General features: G+C 43.9%; 1 long non-coding RNA gene across 1 annotated transcript; it reads right to left on the bottom strand.

Moving 5' to 3' along the window:
• Positions 1–3,683: 3,683 nt before the first annotated feature.
• Positions 3,684–17,242, bottom strand: LOC308194674. The gene is made up of 4 exons (XR_013950799.1): positions 17,128–17,242; positions 13,950–14,040; positions 7,821–7,954; positions 3,684–7,716 (listed from the first exon to the last, which is right to left on the bottom strand). It is a non-coding gene; the product is annotated as an uncharacterized lncRNA (long non-coding RNA).
• Between the last annotated feature and the right edge of the window lie 2,329 nt (positions 17,243–19,571).

The following is a 19,571-nucleotide window of genomic DNA, read 5'->3' as shown; positions in this document are numbered from 1 at the left end:
ATGAGTTATTCACCCTCACCCTGCAGGTACTCAGAGCATCTGGGCCAGTCAGTCCCATCTTAAAGCTGGAAACACACTGGCTGTCGGCAGCAAAAGCAAAGCACTGAAATGGATAGGGCAAAACTGATATCTTGTTTTCTTCCCTGGAAATAAGACCTTTGCATTCTGAGGGCTTCAGGGCAGTTTTAGTGCTAACTGAATGAGAAGAGAAACTTTTCCTGTAGCTTGATGGCTCCTACAAGATCTACTCTTTGCTGCTAGGACCAAAGCTCCTGCTGAGGCTTGCTGAACAGTTGGTGACAGCAAATGGCTATGAGGGAGGACGGCAGGAGCATTGGAAAATGCAGCCCGGAGACATGAGTAAGCGTGCTTGGCAAGATTCAGGGTGCTGCTCCATACTTTGAGAGAGGAGTCTGACACTACCAACAGCAATTCCTTGAGCATCTCCTCACCAAACACCCATGTAAGTCACAAGATGTACAAACACATTGACTAAAATCTGTTCCCTCAACAGCCTGTTTGAAAAGCTACAAGGAAAAAAACCAAACCTCTTAGCATCTCTTTTGCAGATAACTCTGGAATAGGGATGAGTTATCCAGCTAATAAGACATGCCCAGTTCTCCTCCCTGCTTGAACATTTTCGGAATATAAAGCAGCAGGGATGGTGAGAAACTGAGCAAGCAACATGAAAGTGGAAAATAAGACAGATAATTTAACTTCATCAGTGCAATTGTATGGAACTGAAAAGTCATTTCAGCAGCCTCAGGACATGTTAACAGCCCTAGAGAGTCCAGACATAAAAGCAAGATATTTTCCAAACTTCAAATGGATCCAAAGTTTCCAAGCAAGAGGGAATTGTTTTAGCACGTAGTTTTCTAATTAAATGTTGGAAAAACGTAGTGGTAGAGTAGCTTCTGCTCTAATTTACACTGAATCAACTGAACTCTAAAGTACAAAAATTGCTCTGAGTGGATATGGCCTTACCAAAGGACAGAATTTAGCCCGTCGTCTTTAAAGTTCACACACCTACACAGTTCGAATGGGAAACGGTGGCTGAAATTTCTCAGAACTGGAGTCAATTAGCGTTAATTTAGTTCAGTCTCTCTTGCAATAAATGGATGTAAATAAGGCATTCCCGGTGGAGACAGATTTACAGCATGCAAAACAGCTATAAAAGTAAGAACAACAGGAAAATGTAGCTGGTCTCTGATAAGAAGGTGTGAGCTAATTATGAGCTTCCAGCTAGCACATGAAAGTAACACATTTAACCCCAACAGATAGTAAATGTCTAATTTGGCAATTTATGGTGATTGACAGGTGTGACTTGCTGTGAGCAGAAGAAAAGAGAAGTGAAGTAGCTGCTCTTTGCATTGCTCCATCTTCTGTTACATAGGACAAGACTCGGACAAGGCTCTGACACAACTCAGCTATGCAAACTTATGTAATTTAATTCCATTTCTTATCAAAAGTTCTTTAGTATCTCTTTCATCCCCATCACAAAGTTTCTCTACTACTTGTGAGACAGTTGCCTGATCCCCTTAATCTCCCTCATTTTCCAAGGTAAAGTTTTGCTGAGCCTCCTTATGTTTGATGTAGACACAGTTCAGGTGGGATGGAATGGAAAGTAAGAAAGAAATTATACAGCCACTGCAAATCACATGGGCTGGGGAGCTCTTCTATTTCTCCAGGAAATCTTGGGGTTCTGCTTTCTTTTGTCTTCCAATGATAAAGAGAATGTCTTTAGTGGTATTTGGATTTCACTCCTGAGGAGCACCAACGCATTCTGTAGAATATGAGAGCAGACAAAGTCCATGTTCCTCCATAGCCTCTCTTTGAGATATTCATAAGGAAAGAGAAGTGGGAGGGAGAAAAGCCTACACTGGTGTTTTCTCTTCTATATTCTCCCAGTTTCTGTTATGCTGTTCTGCATGGTATGATGTTTTCTTGCTTCTTACAAGCCCATAAGCTTTTCCATAATCTTTTCTATAGTTGTCTCTTACTCACACTTGAGTGCACTAGCTGTTCCCTCAAATTGCAATCCTCCCTTTGTCCATACCATTTAAGATTTCCAGAGAATGACCTCTGAGTCCATCCATGCTTGGCAAATAATCAGTGATGGCAGATTAATTGCATCCATACAGAGAATGGGGCAAACCTACTCAGCTGTGGCCCTCTAAATGAACCTCTGGCTGAACTTCTTTGTGGTAGAGAGTCTGGAGGAAGCAAGACAGGTCCTACAAAGATTTCAGTCTTCCTATAAACTGTATGAGTGCACGCAGCACTGATCTGGATTGATCTCTGGTCTTACCTCAAGGTCCAAGCATGGTGGGAACACCTTTTGTGATCTTTGAGTCAGACACATAACAGGATTAATGCCTGGGGGTTTGCAAGAAGCTATGAGTAGGCACGATGCACAAGTTAAGTGTGACACCAGCTGAGCTTCAGACGGGACCTGCAGATAATCTGCAAAGCCATCTGCCATTGCCTCTTCCTCCATCTGGCTGTACCCACAGTAGGGCGAGCTGGCTTCCCAGCTACACTTCCTACAGAGATGTAAGGAAGGAGGATCCCTTCCAAGGTGTGGTGGGGGCTGGAGGTGAGGCACCAGATGCCCTGAAGACCAGAGCAGATGAGCTCCAGCAGCAGATGCTGACCATCCATCCCTGCATGCTTGACAATTCCTTGCAAGCAGCTTGAGGTCCCCTCTGACAGGAGCCAAGAATTGGCTGATACAGGGGCACAGGGTCCCTGCAGCAGAAGGAAATGGGCACATTTGGGTTGTGTTGGCTGGGATCTGAACTGGGCAATAGCACAATACCCATCTCTGTACCAAGGGCTGTGGAGAAGGCCTAGGAGACATCAGGACGGACAGTGCACAGCAGGTGGGAGGATGTCTAAGTCTTCAAACTGATCGTAATAGGTCTGAGTTTGAGGGGAACATCACCATTTACCCACGGGTAGAGTTCTTTTGGTTCAGTTTTGGGGGTTTGCTGCTGCAACAGGAGGTCATACAAATGCCCCTGACCAAACAGCACCTGTGGACAGGCAAGTGCTCCCGAAGGAGTTTGCATTGTCTCCATTGGCAGCCGGCAAACTGCAGGCACACAGGTTTTGAAGAGCTTCCCAAAATCATCTCCAGCTCCTCCTAACCACAGGCGCATGGGAACCTCAGGGCATGCACAGCATTTAAAGCTGCATCCTACCACCTCTCGTCACCTCCCAGCCATGTGTGGGACTGGACTAATTTTGCAAACAGCAGGGGTGGATCATGATGGCCTGTGGGACTGGCTGGAGCCCAACAGGCAGTGCAACTGCACGTTTGGCTCTACGGCTCTGTTACCCCTCAGCGAAGGAGCCTTCTGAGCCCGTAAAAGCAGCCACTGTTCCTGGTGTACATTGCAGCAGGTCCCCCCTGTGCTGCCACTGGAGGTCTCAGCAGAGACTGAGGAGTTTATTAAAAAAGGTGAGTAATTATACGGAGCAGCTCACATATCCACCACAACATATGTGTGCAGCCCATGACCTTTCTCGATGTTTCTGCAGCACAGACTTCTGCAAGCTTGCCACGAATGTAACAGGTAACCAGAGACCTGCACCAGGGAGCACTTGCTGATTACACCGCGAGCTGCTAAACAGCTCTCTGACAATGAGCATTTAAAGAGCAGTTTCCTTTCCCTCTTCACTTTTTTTTTTTTGGCCTAATTTATTAGTGTGAGGTCATTTTGATTATTAACACGAGCCCTTTGCTTTCTGCGGGCAAGTGCTTCCACCCTCACGCTTCACGTTTACACACTGCCTCTCTGAACACTTTATTACTTGATTTTCCTGTTTGATTTCCCAGGGCACTTCAGTTCCTGTTCTGAGATAGAGCATGTTCACAGAGTGAGTTAAAGACTTGCAGATCTCCAAATCTTCAGGGATAGATTCTTTTCCTCCTTCTCAGTAGCTGACAGATGGTTATTCTTCAACAAATAAAATCCAAATAGTACGAGTCTGCCCTGCTGCAGAAGCAAGTTCTTAATAAGCTCCTTGCTGTGATGAAAGGAAATAGAGGAAAAAACAACAACCCTGAAGTGGGGGGATTTAGAGTTAAAAATAGACTCCATGTGTCCATTTGCTAGAATTGCACAGCAGAACTTCCCTTCTGAAGGGGACTTCAATGGCACAGAGGCCTGGTATTGACTGTCTGTGAGGAGCTGAGCTATATCCACAGCAAAATCTCATGAGTGGCGGCTGTTTTCTGAGCCAGTGGTAACGATGTGCCAAGTCTGCCTCATGCAGGACCCCACGTGTGGATGTACACTGAGGGAAAAATGAGCCTGCACCCATCCATGCTGATGCGCTGGGGTGAGACCTGCTAGGGCTGTTGGAATGGGAACCCAATGGGTCTGCCAGGGGCATCAAGGCTGAGATGAGTTTATCAGGCAGAAGCTGGCTCAGAGAAGGCATGAAGGGCTCTCCAGTTGACTGACTGCAAGCTCGTACTGTCCTCTGGACACTTTTCACTGAAGTCCTGACCGGCTCTGAAACAGCTTTATAAAACTTAAAAAACCTGCTATGTCTTCATCTTAAAAATCCTGTTCTAGAAACCTGCTGGTTCACTCCTGCACAACTTTATGGGGCAGCTCTGTTTTTTCTTGGGCCAACTTCTGCTCTGGTTAGCATTAGCATGGGTCAATTCCCACACCAAGGTTTGGGCTGATTCTACACCATCAGCAGGGTTATCATGGTTGTGCACAGACAGCTTGACCCAGCCCTTTTAGCTCTCCAACGTAAAAAGGAAAGGTTTAGTATACTGAAGATCTGGTGAGTGGTGGTGTGGTGGACATGCAAAAGGCATGTCAGCTTTACCACCTGCTTGGTCAGCATTACCACAGTGCCATGGACTAGCTAATCCCTCTCCTCACCAGGCAATTCTTTTCCCTTACGGAATTGCTGACCCAAATCAAGTTTTCCAGATGCCTAAAATATTTGTAGATTTTCTCCTTCTCACTCCTAAGGAAATAAATAAATAGATAGATAAATAGATAAATAGATAAATAGATAAATAAATAAGGTTGTGGGAAATATGAATGCCTGCCTTGTTGTGAAGGGGTGACTTTTCAGGCTGGCTGGAAAAAAGTGACCACTAGTAAGGGGTACCACCCAGAGGAGAGAGCCCTGGCACTCTGGTGTTTGAGAGCTGCTGAAAGGCATCTTCATTAGTTCATCATTAGCTGCAGACTGTGAGTGCACTAACCTCAGACAGCAATCCTCAGACAGCCCATGGGTTTCAGTCACCATATCAACTGATAAAGAACAGTCTGAAGCCAGCCTGCTATTAATTTTTGATTACTTTTTCATAATTCAAAATCAATAATTCAGATCACTTAGAAAAAGCAGTTGTTCTTTGGATATGAAAAATAGAAGTGAACAAAATAATATTCTAACCTCAGGTTTTTTCCCTCATTGTATCTCCTCAGATGCTCTAAAATACACTCTTTATTTCACACTGTGTTTCATTTGAAGTTCTTCAGATTTTCCTAGAACCACCAAGTAGGAGTTGATACTTCCCTGACTTGTAGTCATTGCTTCAGAGAAAAAGAATTGGGCATATATGTTTTCTTTTGGGTGCTTTACAAATCTGCATTATCAAATGTCTAGACATAGTGCCAAATGTCTGTATCCCTCTCCTCTCCCTATTCAAGGCCTCTGAATAGACTCAAATCCCCAGTCCACAAAAACTTAGCCTTTGGCCCTCATGTTTCCCTGGGATTACTCAAACTTCAAGAACCACAGCACTCTCGGCTATGCTTGACTCGGAGTAGAGGACACATTCATGTTTCCTGAATCTGGACTTCATCTTTCCTGCTCATCCATTTTCCTTCTGGTCTTACAACATCCTCCTGGCCCCGAGGAGTCATGCCTTACAGGGGCATCAGTCAACAAGGACAAGGATCAAGAACTGAAAGCTCTTGATCTCCAAACTCTTGGTAAAAGGAAGCCAAGCATTGTCGTGGCAATCTTTCGAGGGAGGCACAGGAAGACGCATCAATTTTGCGGTCAGCGTGTAAAACAATCCAGTATCCATGCTCAGGCCACAACTTCTGTTGCAAGATCAGACATCTTCTACCTCTGAAGAAAGCTTTTTAAACTTTTTTTCAGGCCAGCCATAAGGCAATCAGAGCAGTGCAATTCAGATGACACCAGCAACAACGTGTGCTTCAGAGAGGTCCAGCCAGCCAGGCAAGGCCCAAATGCCAGCTGCTGGCTGCCATGGCACTTGTCACCACCACAGATATCCTTTCCCTACCAGCTCATGCCTCTGTGAGCCTCTACACAGGGACTGCCAACCGAGGTAGACATGGAGGAGAGCTGGAGACACCGCAGGGTGCTCTGGACCAAGATCTGTCTGCCCTCGTAAGCAGTGCTGAGGAAAAACCATGGCTGTGTGCTCCTCTTGGGCAGAACATCACTGCAATTGTCTGCAGACCAAGGGATTTTAGAGCAAAAGGATGGTCAGTACCGATGGGTCCTCATAAAGCTTTTTGGTCAGCATGTGGTGACATGGGACCACTATTTCTCCCAGTGGACTTAAAGAAAGTGTCTGTATGTTTGGCAGGGAGAGACAGAGGATTTGCATTAGTTGCTTGGTTTCCTCTCTTCTTTTTCAGCCACTTGTCTTTTCTCTATTTAAAATGGGAGACCTCAGCATAGCTGTAGGACGACAGAGCAGTTCTACATCTCACTTGATTGCCCATTTCTCAACTCAAAATCTGCAAAGGAAGGTTCATTGAACATCAGAGCTGAAGGATATAGAAAGCTCTGTACGTTCTGGGAGAAGTTATTCTCTAAAGCTACAAATCTACCTGTTCTTAGTTAACTAAGCCCACTGCCTGGATTATGGCCTTAAGGGGAACTGTTTCTTCCCCCAGATGTGTATGTTTCTATCTGTATCTCAGCTCAGCTCAGCCCCCAGCATCAGTACCTCCTGTTTTGTGCCTGGGTGTGTGACCTGCTCTTGAAAGCCCCTGCCTTTTGTTTGAATCTTGGTAGGCTTTTGGCTGCAGTAGCATCCTTCAACAAGCAATTGCATGAGCTGGCTATGTACTGTATAATAACAGACAATTTCTATGTTTTCTCTGTGTTGCCTTCTGGTTACATAGGTGTTGGCTTTATCCAGTTAGTCTGACAAATCACCAAGTAATGTACCCTTTTTTCCCTTCTTTCCATTATTGCTTATGAAGGCCTGTGAGGCTTCTCTTAAAAACACCAGAACCTATGAAATAGGATTCAATGTCTCCAGTAATTTTCACTGCTTGTTTCTCCTCCTACATGCTTAGGTTTGTTTCCAGTCCAGCTAAGGGCTGAGGAGCGTGACTGCATCCTGCTGCTCCCCAAGGATCGCTGCCTTATGTTTCCCAGCAGAGCCTTTTATCTGCCGCCGTTCTGCCCAATTGCCTGGGCTGTGTGACACCTCCCTGAAGGTGCTCCAGCCTCAGCAAACCCAGACAAGGGGCTTAATATCAGCCCTGGGAGAAGCAAAGGGTCCCGGAGCTGCTCCTGTTTGAAAGTCCTGAAGCAGCAGTTCAAACAGGCTCTCGCTCTGCTCTATCTGAAAGTTAAAAACTGCAGCAAGGAAGTCTCGCTCTTCGAGGCACTCAGGTTGCTCCTCTCCCCACCAGTCTCCGAGCACCTCTTAAATCACCTTTAATATGATGTATCTTCACAACTCCTCTGCAAGATAAGGGCGATACCATCATCCTTGTTTTACAGACGGAGAGCCAGGGCACAGACATAGTACTGTTGCCTAATCATTTTTCTTTTATTAGTGAGCTTACCTCCGGCGGTGCCTGGTTACATCTTAGTCAGCTGGGTTTGCTCAGCCCTTTCAGTAGCTGCTCTTCGAGGCCATCAAATTGATGGAGAAGCATCAATCCAAGAAGTTTGGCCAGTTGAGTCGTTCCAATTCTTGCTGTACAAAAGTGTAAAAGTGCAACTATAGAGAACATACAGAAACCATACACGTCTAAAAGCATACGATTAAAAACAAATATTGCTCAACTTCATGAGCAACTGTCACTGCAGCCATGTGCTCAGCGCACCAGGACACCTTTCTGCCTTAGAAATAACCACTGAAAATACAACTTTGACTGAAGCAAAAATATTTTTTCCATCTCTCCTTGTGCAGTTACCACGCTGGCTGCTGCTTTCCAGAAGATGCCCTCCGCTACATGGGTAGTGCTCACTGTCTTGTGGCCCTCTGCAGACACAACCTGTACAAGGCAGTCTTCAAAGATGTTGTGAAGGTCCATGTTGTATTTGCACTGCATGTGCTAAAACCTACAGTGATATTGAGTGCTACGAGGTGGTAGCTGGGCAGTCCCCACATGATAGCCTACCAAATCTTTTCCCGTTTCTCATTTTCCTTTCTTCCCTTTCTCTTCCTTCTTATCGGCTGGTATATGACACCTGCTGGGGAATGTTGGCCTGAAGCCAGGAGGAACAGAGAGCAGCTGAAAGTTTCTTGGCTGATCTCTTTATGGGGAGCTCTCAGCAAGTTTTACACAGACAATGAACAAAGTGCCATTTCTTGCTTTAAAAAGGGTGAAGAAGAGGGGGGTGGGAAAGCAGGACTCCGTGGTGCAGATTCCCTGACAATCCCAACTTTATGGAAGGGCAACACAGATCAATCTTGAGCTCTCTTAATATGGGACCGAAAGCCAAAAATCAGTCATCAAATGGCACGGCAGGTGCTAAGAGCCACCCAGACTGTGTCTCCTGTAGTATAAACAAGTAAACTGTTTGATTTCAAGCTCCGGCTATTTTACTCAGATACCCCTTGTTTACTAAGTGCTGAATGGCACTCAGCATTTACAGATGTAAAGCCCCTGACTGGGAAGGTCATTAAAATTGGCGGGAAGATTGGGTAAAATCTGAGAAAATCCACAGGGGATCCCAGCTAATTAATTATGGTTTTGTAATGCACCTAGGAGAACAATGTCCAGAGCTCTGAGCTGTTTGAAGGGGCTGTTTAAAAGCAAATTAAGGCAGAATATCTACTGTAAATGTACAATCGAGCTGTATGCTAAAGACACAGGCAAACTTGTTTACCCTGCTCCTGAGCCCTCTTGAGCATGTTAGGTTTGAACATTGGAACACAAATGTCACTGGGTTAGGAAAGCCTGTGAGAAACAGAGCAGGCAGGGGAGGAGAGAAAACATCCACTGGAGAAAGAAAAAAAAATGTTTAAAAAAAAAAATTAAAAACTGCAGCAAAAAGATAAAAGTAAATAGAGGTAAAGAAAGGGAAAAACAAAATATTCTAGATAGAGCTGAGTTCACTGACCACCTGCTACAAAATTTCTACATGTTTCTGCAACAATTATTTGCATGGGCTATTAAAAATTATCAATTATGTTTGAAGAGAAGCTGCTGGCACCTTCTGCTGGGCAGGCTAGGGCTCCTGTTTGGCATGAGACTGGTGATGCTGGGACAAACGTCAGTGGTGTGCGCCCCATGGACAGCCGCCACGATGCCAGCTCTGCATCTGCACCATCTTCCTGGAGTCCAGTGAGGGTTTAGCAATGACCCACCTCAGATTTGGGGTAAATAGTTGGGCTCTGGTGAGTGACAACCCATCACATGGTTTCCAGCTACCATTACACCCATCCCATATTCAAAGTATTGCTGACCCATCCTGGTGGAGGAAGCGTCTGCCTCCCACCTGCTCCCCTCTGTCTGCAGGGGCATATTTTTTTCACAAAGAAAAAATTTTGTCTTGAGTCAAAAACCTGCTCTTTGGAGCGGGCTCATGGGGCTCTGTTGCTCCCTATGGCTGAGGGTTTGATTCCCGTAATGAATGTGACTTTTTCATCTGAGAGCGTAACCAGATACCTCTGGCGGCTTCGCATATTTCAGGAGGGGGAAATATATAGCTCTTTCTGCTGATAACCTCATTTTAGTTTGGCACAATGTGCTAAAAACTCCCCGAAAGACAGGTGAAGCTGGCTCTTTGGAAAGTGCACATGTGCATGTCGCTGTAGTACCTGCCCTTTTCAGACTGCTCTGCAGATGGCCTTGAGGACTTCACGGATGGTTGGCGGCAGTATGTGCACATTCCTGTATGGGGCTTGGATGACATGAAGTGAAGAACCATTATGTAACTTGGAAGATTGTATTATACAATAACTTAAACACACCAAAAAAAAAAAAAAAAAAAAAGAGGTGCATCCCGGCCAAGTGCTTCAGTGTGAAAAATGAGATTCGTAACATTCGCAAGGCTTATCCCATCTGCCAAATCTTCCTGAGCATTACAGCACGCAATGGAGTTGTGCTAACCCCGTGCGTTACTATGACTCAGCTAAGTGGGAGAGGTAGGGCAGGGCAAGGCAAACTTTACTATCAGCATCTGCTTAGAAATTGAGCTATATTTACAACACTGGGGCTGATAAAATGTCTGTTGTGTTTGCCTAACACCAAACATTGCAATACACGGGTTACCAGAAAGGGACTGGATTGGCAGCTACATTGTTTAATTAAGATCAAATTACCAGAGGGCTAGATCTAGTTCTCAAGATGTAACACTGAGATTATTAGCGAGAAATGAGTTTTGCTGTAAAAATAGTACCTGCCACCAGGTACAACGTGTAGCAGCTGGCAAGAGAAACCCAATGTTGGCAACGTCGAGCTTTGCCAGCTGCCCCCCTTCACCAGCCTGGCATGGCTCCTGTGCTCGCCCAAGGGACTTTGGGGTTACAGAGCAGAGAGTGGGGCTAGATGCTGTCCCAAATACCCTCCCCAGTAAAAGGGCAAGTTGCTCCTGTGTTGGACATGCCCTCCCAGAGAGGGGCTAGCAAAGCTGAGTGCTGGGGAGGTGACCATGGGGGTCCCTCCAGGTTTCCTGAGGGAGACCATCTCTTCAGTAACAGCAGCAGATGCCAGTTGCCAGCACAGGAACATGCAGAACCAAGAGCCTTGGAGCTTTGCATCATTTGTATTTGTTTATTTTTCTCTGAAGGTGTGAGCCCACGTTGTTAAAATCCCTTCCCCTCTTGGACACAGTGAAAGGTTAAGTGGCCTTCCTCTGAGACAGCAGGACTTCTGGCATCTCCCACCTGCTTGGCAGCCCACATCCCTCCAATTTATTTACTTCTGCAATGTGTTTCTCTGTGTTGAATGTGAGTAAATTTGGGCAATGGATGTAGGAGTTATGAGGGAGGTTTATACAGAGGCAGAGACATGACTATAGGCTTGTTTAAGCTTAATTTTCTCAAGGAACCAGACTGAGATCCACCCACTAATGAAATATGCCCTGCTTCTGCTTATCTGGTGAGACACTAGAGAGTCTCAGCTTCCTGGTGCTCCAGTTTCCCTCATGCAAAGTCTCCCTGTGACCTGGCGTCACCTCTTTTCCCCTACTGAGGTCATGGTGCACAAAAGCCAGAGCATTTCAAAAGCAACAACCAAACCTAGGGACCCAAACTCTGCCCAGCGTTGCCCACCAGTAAGTGGCCCTGCAGCTCCAGCCAAAGCCAAAGCACGTTGCGTCATGGCAGCATTTCTTAATGAACTGTTGGTTAGCTGGAGACTCGAGTTTCTTCCTTGTAGCTCAGTGCTCAGGAGAGGGGAAAGAAAGAGAAGTGTGTTGGTCTAGCGCTGAAACAACTAATTTATGTACTTACACTGTGACTTAAGAAAGTTCTGCTCTAAGTGAGTTTATTAAGTGGAGTCAGGATGTCTGACAGCTAGCAGAGCCTCTGCAAATAAGACAAGGCTGTTAGTAGTAAAAAGTCGGAATCCAGTTAAAAAATAGCTCCTCTGGTTACAAGACTGCTTGAAATATTGTACTCTGGAAATGTTTGTGTTTTAAGCTGTTTTAGTGTACAGTATAAGTCATTGATTTTTTTTTTTTTTTTGATTTTGTTGCTAAACCTACGAGGGGAAATGTTTTCCTCTGCTTGCTGGACAGCAGCCACGAATTAGTAATGACCAGCCATGTTTCAAAAGTGCGTGTGTATTTTAATCTGCATTGAAAGCCATGTTTATCTTCTTTCTGGAAGCTGGAGGAAGTTTCAACGTCTGTGCTGCTAGCAAAGTGCAAGCTGCTGCTGGAGGCAGGAGGGCAAGCATCTGCGTGGGCACCGAGCATCCCAGCACGAGGGAATCAGCTCCACCTGCACAGCTGATGGCCACCTCTCTTCTGCTTCAGGCTTCACGACCTCGGCCCAGACACTTTGATCAGCCTCATCCTCCTGAGATAGCTTCCTCACCTTGGCGTCACCCAGCTGTAGTCCTCATTTCTTCAATTGGATGCAGACCACCAGCAAGCTCCCATGCAGGGAGTGAGGAGGTCTCAGCAGCTGGGGAAAATTGCTGACACTTTTGCTCTTCCTGACCAGCATCTTCAATGTATGTTATTTAAGAATAAAGGTGCTTATTTCAGAGCAATTGCCCAGCTTTTTAAATTTATTGCAGCTGAGTCTGCAGCAGTTACATTGGTTCCTTTATGGAGGTAATTTCCTTTGTCCAGGAGAAACTGAGATAGAAGGAGGATCATGTAGAGGCTAAAGTGTTAATTTGGGATTTGGGACACCTTGGTTTAATTCCTTCCCCAGACCTCCTTGGACAAACCACAGAGTCTCTTACTCTTACCCAAAACAAATGTGGAAATTTCATCAAGTTTGCCTTTTGGGGCAGTGAGCAAAACACTGAAGAAAAGGCTAAGGTAATAGTTCTACATAAGTACCTCCAAGTGCGGTCCAGATGGATGTGCACGAAGAGATTAACTTCCTGGTTGCCACCTTCTTTATGTGAATACAGCTTGAGAGCAACCCTGCCAAGGAAAAAGCAGTGAAAAAGGGAACCAGGCTCCTGTGATTTACAGTGATAAGGTCCCACAAGTCTCTTGATTCTCATTAGGCTACTGGAAGCAGCACACCATTTTTCCAAATTCCTCTCTGTTCAATTACACCAGTCACTGGTGACCAGACAAGCAGAAATATGCAACTCAGCCCTTCCACTGTTATTCCTTCTCCTCCAACTCCACCATCAATGCTTTGGGATTGCTTGGGAGGGCAGTTATGGCAGTGGCATCCTCATAGCTGCTCTGGAAGTTTCATATGTACAAAATGTACTATTAATAATAAATAATTATTTAAGCCCCCTCCCCCAGTTGTCACAACCTTCAGAAAAGATTGGGCTTTAGAAGTGTAATGAAATGATCACTTTTTTGGCTACATCAGCTTCACAGTATTTCTCTATTTGGGCGGAACAGGATAATCTCTGAAAACCACACCCAAGTAATTCCAGTATTTCTGCTAATGCGTGTACACTTTGCTTCTGTAACCTGAACTAGCATGTTCCCAGCTAGCTCAGGTATTTCTGCATGGTACTTCATGGAATAAACACATTCCAGTTGCCCCTAGGCCAAGGCCCTGTCTGATGACAGTCATTTATGCCTACTGAAAGCATTTCTCTTTCCTTGTACGTCAGCTTTGCTGAGGTCTTGTTGGAGGCAATGTTCTGAACAGCGGATGGATAGAGCAAAGGATATAGGAGAAGAGAGGTAAAAGAGGTCCCCATGATCCCGTGGAAATGTATGGGAAGGATTAGGAAGTTTGAAGGAGTCCTTGAAACTGAGTAAACGTGAGGGTGGTCCAGAGAGACCTTGAATAGTAAAACGGTAAAATGAGGAGATGCAAGAAAATTTAAGAAGTTCAAATTTTAGTGATCTTAGCAAAAGAAGCATATTAAAGCAAAACAAAATGAGTTCCATAACACCTTGCCATCCCCTGCTAGTGTGAGAATGAATTTGAATTGATTTCTTCCACTGAAAGTTCAATATTGCAGAGACCATGCTCATTTCCTAGCATGAAAACTAATGACCACCAGAGATGTAGGCGGACTATATAGAGAGTCATACATCAGTATCATGCTTAAAAAATATGCTGGACTTGGTAAGCTACCAACCATGACTTCTTCTGCATGTGCAATGTTCCTTGAAGTGGCTCAACTGATTTCATCCCCTCTCTGCCATCTCTTAGGTAAGCCTTTCTGAGCTCTGCATGGGAACCAGAAGAGGAAGGGTGAGTTCAGTACTTGCTTTGGTCTGGGGACACCTACATTGCACAGATTTTCAGTGCTAGGTAAGACCAAACTAGTTTTTTCCTCTTCAGTCTACACGCACCGTCTGGATGACCACAGCACTCATAAACCAGAGGGAAAGCCCTGGTAAGGACAGAGATTTTTTAAGCTGCCTGTGGCCTTCAGCAGCTCTGTGGTCAAAGGAGATGAAGCAAATCCCCATCCTTCTTGAGAATGAGGTAGACTGAAACTTCACAGTAGCACCCGATGGACATATTGATTCAGGTTGACCCTTCAGTTAGGATTAGTGGATAAATACTGGAGACTGCTATTTCACAGGGGTGTGCATATAGACATTGTCTTCTCTAGAGCCAGGCTGTGGTCTGTATTCTGTATTTTGCATCCTTCAGACTTGTAAGTGTCTTGTTGACCTGGGTGAGCGAGCATAGCTTAAGATGGTTTCCAGCCCACTCCATGCCATTGGGTCAATCTGAGCAAGCAAACATGGCCCTTGGGGGTCTTTGCGGATGGCCTGGCACCAGTTATGATCACTGGGAACTTGCTGTGGAGATGTGTTGTGGTCTGACTTAGGAGAGAAATGAGAGTAATGGCCTTCGGTTGGTATTAAGTGGACGGTGGCTTGCATCCTAAAAACCACCACAAATATGTTATTACATTCTGGTGAAAAGGACAAGTTTTTACTTGTGCAGAAGCTGGAATTTTATTGAACTGAAAACAAACATATGTCTCAGAGCATGACAGTGGTTCACAGTGCCCGCAAGTTGTCATTGTATGTAGCTCTGTAAGCTGCGTAATCTGGATATTTTTTGTGCCCTTCATTTTCCATTTTTAAGTGCTTACCATTCTGTGGACTAAAGACGAGGCAGAGCATATACATTGAGCAATATGCTCTTCCCTTTCAGAGCTTTTGGCTTTCTATTTGGATTGATTAGTCTGGATGTCTTTCAGACACGGGGGGAAAAAAATAGATGTACTTGCCTATACTGCCAAAAGGCACAGTTCATCTGTGATAAACCTCAGAAGACAAAACAAAACAAAAACAATGGACTTGTAGCATGGCTGTATTCGATTCTGATTTTCAGTATTCTGTGTTAGCCTTTCAAAAACTAACATTGATTCAGAGTATCTATCGCAGTGCCAAGAGCTAACCCACAAGGTGGGGGAGGGAGAAGGGAGAGGTGGAAGCATTTTGCAAATGGAAGACTGTGTGCATTATTCAGGCTTTAACATTGCTTGCATTCATGGAGCAATGCCCTTCAGTTTGGGAAAGCATCACAAGCACACCTCCTGTTTGGCAGGATGAATGAAAGGCATCTTACAGAATCTGTATGTGAGACCATTAGCCTGACGTCCGAGACACTGCAAAAGCTCTGCTGATAAACCACACCTCTTGAAGGAGACTGGTATCCTTACATCACGGACACAGGCAAAGCCCTCAAACCTGGGCAAATAAGGCCTTGTCTATAGGCCAGTACTTTCCGCTGTTGCTACCCAAGGGACGCAAATGCAGGGAATATCTTGCAAAAAAAAGAATGATTGTCTCATCATTCAAAAGGTAATTTCATGAGTTTGGGTGTGGGGTTTGGAATTAGTGCACTGGCAGAAACAAAGTCGCAGTCATTATATTGCAGTTCTCAGCAGTAACTCTTTGTTTCTACAACAGAGGGCTATACTCTAGACCCCAGTTTCCTAGAAGAGTATATACTAAGGCGTGGAGGAGAAAGGCAACTCAGTCAAGGCTGTGGAGCACAGCAAGGAGGAGAGTCAGACTAAAACCACATCTCTACATTGATAGCCTTACCCATGGACAGCACAGCCTCTACAGAGGACCTTTTATGCATCTACAGATGGAACAAAGTTAGCCAACAAGGTGTTAAAGATTCCTCTGACTGCTTTTAACCTTGTTGAACCCAACTGCAGTGTTCTGAAGAAAAAAAAAAAAAAGGAAAAAAGAAAAAAAATAAAAAGAAGGTCTTAAACATCCTGAAACCCTGAATAATAAATAAAATAATAATAAAACACAGCCTGTAAGAATCTGTTCAGTTGCCTTAATACTGATGGATATTGGCTCACTGGTATAGAAGAAGACATTTTCAACCAAAATGTTTTAACTTCTTGCTTCAACTCTTCTAAACATTACTATTCACAGCCTTCTATTTTATTGCTTTGTGAGTTTATTTATGTGTCTTAAAGTCTCTTCCTGAAGCATTTTGGATCAGTAGCCCTTCGAAACAGAGACTTGCCAAGTCCATCTTCGAATAAACCTCATCACTTTTAGAGCAGTTGTGTGGGTGTATTTGGAAGCAGTCCAAAGCAAATCCCAGCTGAATTGCATAAGTCTGGTGTAAAACAAAAATATATGGGGTGGGAAAAGTTTGTGGCATTTGAGTAAAGGATGGAAGGGGGAAGAGTGAGTGAGAGAAAGCATATTAAGCATAAATATGTTGCTATCATAAGTCAAGCAAGAGAGTAAACTGAATGCTGTCTTATGAATCCAAAAAAGAAAAATGTTTCTGTAGTAGTAAAATAGGCCTGAAAATTCTAGCTTCCCCACTCTTACTAGATTATAAGATGTTGTGGGCTGGAAGAAATATCAGGAAGTCTCTAGTCCCACCTCCTGCTCAAAGCAGGGTCAGCTATGAGGTACTTCATCCTACTTTCCTCTTCATATATCTTTATGACTAATGTATTTGAACAACGCTTTCTTGACAAACCCCTTCCCCATGGTTGCAAAACCAAGGAGAATGAGAATGAAAAGGAACACATCAATGATTAAAAAGACTTAGGGACCTTATTTCTCAAAGACAAGATGGAGTAAAATATAAAATCATTCTTTTAGCTGAAACAGTTCAAAAATCAGTGCCAGCCGTATCCAGTTGGGATACCATCATTTTGATCCCAATGGAGTGTTCTCATGGGACACCTGTTGGAGGAGAACACTTGTCCAAGTGGTCTAATAGTTCTGCTTCGCTCAAAATGGCTTTGCCTCCCACCACAACAAGCTGGAAACAGGAGAACAAATGACACTTGACACTTTCTTTACCCATCCTGATAAGAGAGATCACGGATTGGAACCAAAATACCAGGGAAGTTCATGTCTCCCCCCTGCCTAGCTGCCTTGCATGTTCCTGCGGCTTAAATACATATCAACACAATCCGAGAAACCCAAGATAGGGAGGAAAGCATGTAAGTTCCAGCTGGGCTGAGGGACGCTAACAGATGTACTGTACAAATTATTTCTTAGCACCCTTGCTGTGATTGCTAATTCTGTCCAAGATTTCCAGGCCTCTATGAAGGGATAATTATTCACATAACCATGAGGATTCTGGGCTGAATACACCAGGACTGTAGTGCCTCTGTGTCCCAAACACATGCCTGTTTGATGATCTAAGCAGTGGCTGGGTTAGTCAAACTACAGCTTTGAAAGTATTCACACACCCCCTCGTGTTCCCAAAGATTTTTTTGAAAGTGCTTGGATGGTATTTTTAAATCTTTAAAAAGATGTGATATTCAGAAGGAAATACACTTTCTGAAAATTGGGCTAGTAGGGCAAGAAGATCTTCTAGACTGGACACCCAGGCAGTAGACTATGTCAAACCTCTGATCACTTAGGAAAAACTATAAGGTCTATGAAGTGTTTGAGTTGTGTTTGAAAGTAGCCTCCAAAGACAGAAGATTAATGCTTGAGGCATTAACACACTATGTACAAGTACATTCTTCAGTTAGGATGGGAGTGGCAGAGCTCTAAAAACCAGGAACATTTTGGAAAAAATTACATTATAAAAATGACTATTTTTGGAAAGACTGCCTTGTATTAGAAAAAGCCAGAATTTTAGAGTTATTTTGTAGCTTCAGTTACTATCACAGTTTACATGATTTTTGAAAAATCCGTGAAAGATAGTTAATTCCTATCAGTTTCAGTGTAAATTAGATACCCAAGAAAAACCTATTTGCACCTATTAGGTGCCTAAATATCTTTAACAGCCTAGCATTTGAAAATATAGGCAGGAAAGTATGTGAACTGAATTTAAGGTATCCAGCTGTTATTCTACTACCATAACAAATATACCTGTCTGCATTCTGTGGAAGGTTGAAGCTCAAAAAACAAACAAACAAAATAAAACACCACCACCACCACCAAAACAACAACAAAACACCAAATACAGAGGTAATAAAATGTCAACAGTGCTTGGAAAGCATTATAACTTAAATTTGCAAAATTAGGTAACCATTATGGAAAACTTCTTGCTGCAGGGTTTTTGCTAGGAAACAAGTAGAGCTTTCCACCCCGGAAAACACAAACTGTTCTTCAACAGATTATCAAAAAGTCAACAGGAGATAATGATATTGATGCAATTTCATGTCATTCAATTAGTTATTGTTCCTGCCTTAAATAGAACAATTATTTCCATGTTATGCTTGTTGTTAGCTAATAACTGTGGCGACAGATGTCTAGAAATAAGGCAGTGCTCAGGTGGTTTCCAGGCAGAACTTTTCGGATAGCTGTCAGCAGAGTGTTTCTCAATTCACATTATTCTGCACTGTATTGTTCCAGTGGTCTGGGGGATTTTCCTTAGCTTTGTTGCTGCAAATAATTAGTGTTTCTCTGATGTTTGCTTGAGGACAATAACAGGAAGCACCTCGTTTCCTTCAGAGTAGTAGCTCTAATTACCTAGAAGAGTATGATTCCCGTTTCACGTTGATTAAAGTCTCTACACTCATCTATGCCGTCCAGGTTGGCCACTTGAACATGGACATGGCTCCTTCACACACAGTCAGACATGATGGCACTTTCAGTGTCCAACTATTGACACGTCACACCCAGCATTGAGTGTCCCACTCAATGTCCCACTGCTTTCACTGGAAGGACCAAATGGAGACTGAATCCATCATCATACAAGGACCCTGTGGCGAAGTCATTTAACTTCTCTGTGCCCCACCTCAACAGCTAGTAAAACAGAGTAGGTAGCACTCCTCTACCAGTGTCCAGGTTCAACACTTTTCTACTGTGTGCAGTATCAGTTAAAATGTTATGATTTTTTTTTCCTGTGCTCCTCATAGAACTTATGGGAATTGAACACCATTACAACTTTCAGCAGGATACTTCTCTCCTTCATCAGTGCGCACACATATACATTTTCATGTAAAAAGACCAAGAAATTAACAGCTCATGAGTCAAAACTTCCAAGCCACAGCATTCAAACTGGGACAGATCATCAGTGCTTAATGCTTTTCATAATGTTTCTTAAATTATCCAAAGGAGAACTGTGCTACCTTTTAATAAAAGCTGTTAAGTCATTCTCTCAAGTCTGACCACATTCTTCTTTTGTAAAAGGAAATGGAAGAAGCATGAAAATTTGAGTGTGAAAAGACCAAAAAATTTACATTTCTAGGCTTTTACTTCACCTTCCTCTTTTGATGTTAAAATCCCTTCTGAAAGCTGAAAGGACTGGTTTGTCTTCAGCCTCTGGTACAGTTTTGCTTAAA

Source organism: Anser brachyrhynchus, assembly GCF_964034855.1.
Source record: "Anser brachyrhynchus genome assembly, chromosome: 4".
Classification (NCBI taxonomy): Eukaryota; Metazoa; Chordata; class Aves; order Anseriformes; family Anatidae; genus Anser; species Anser brachyrhynchus.
Note: the sequence above shows the minus strand (reverse complement) of the source record. Positions and strands in the feature narration are given on the sequence as shown.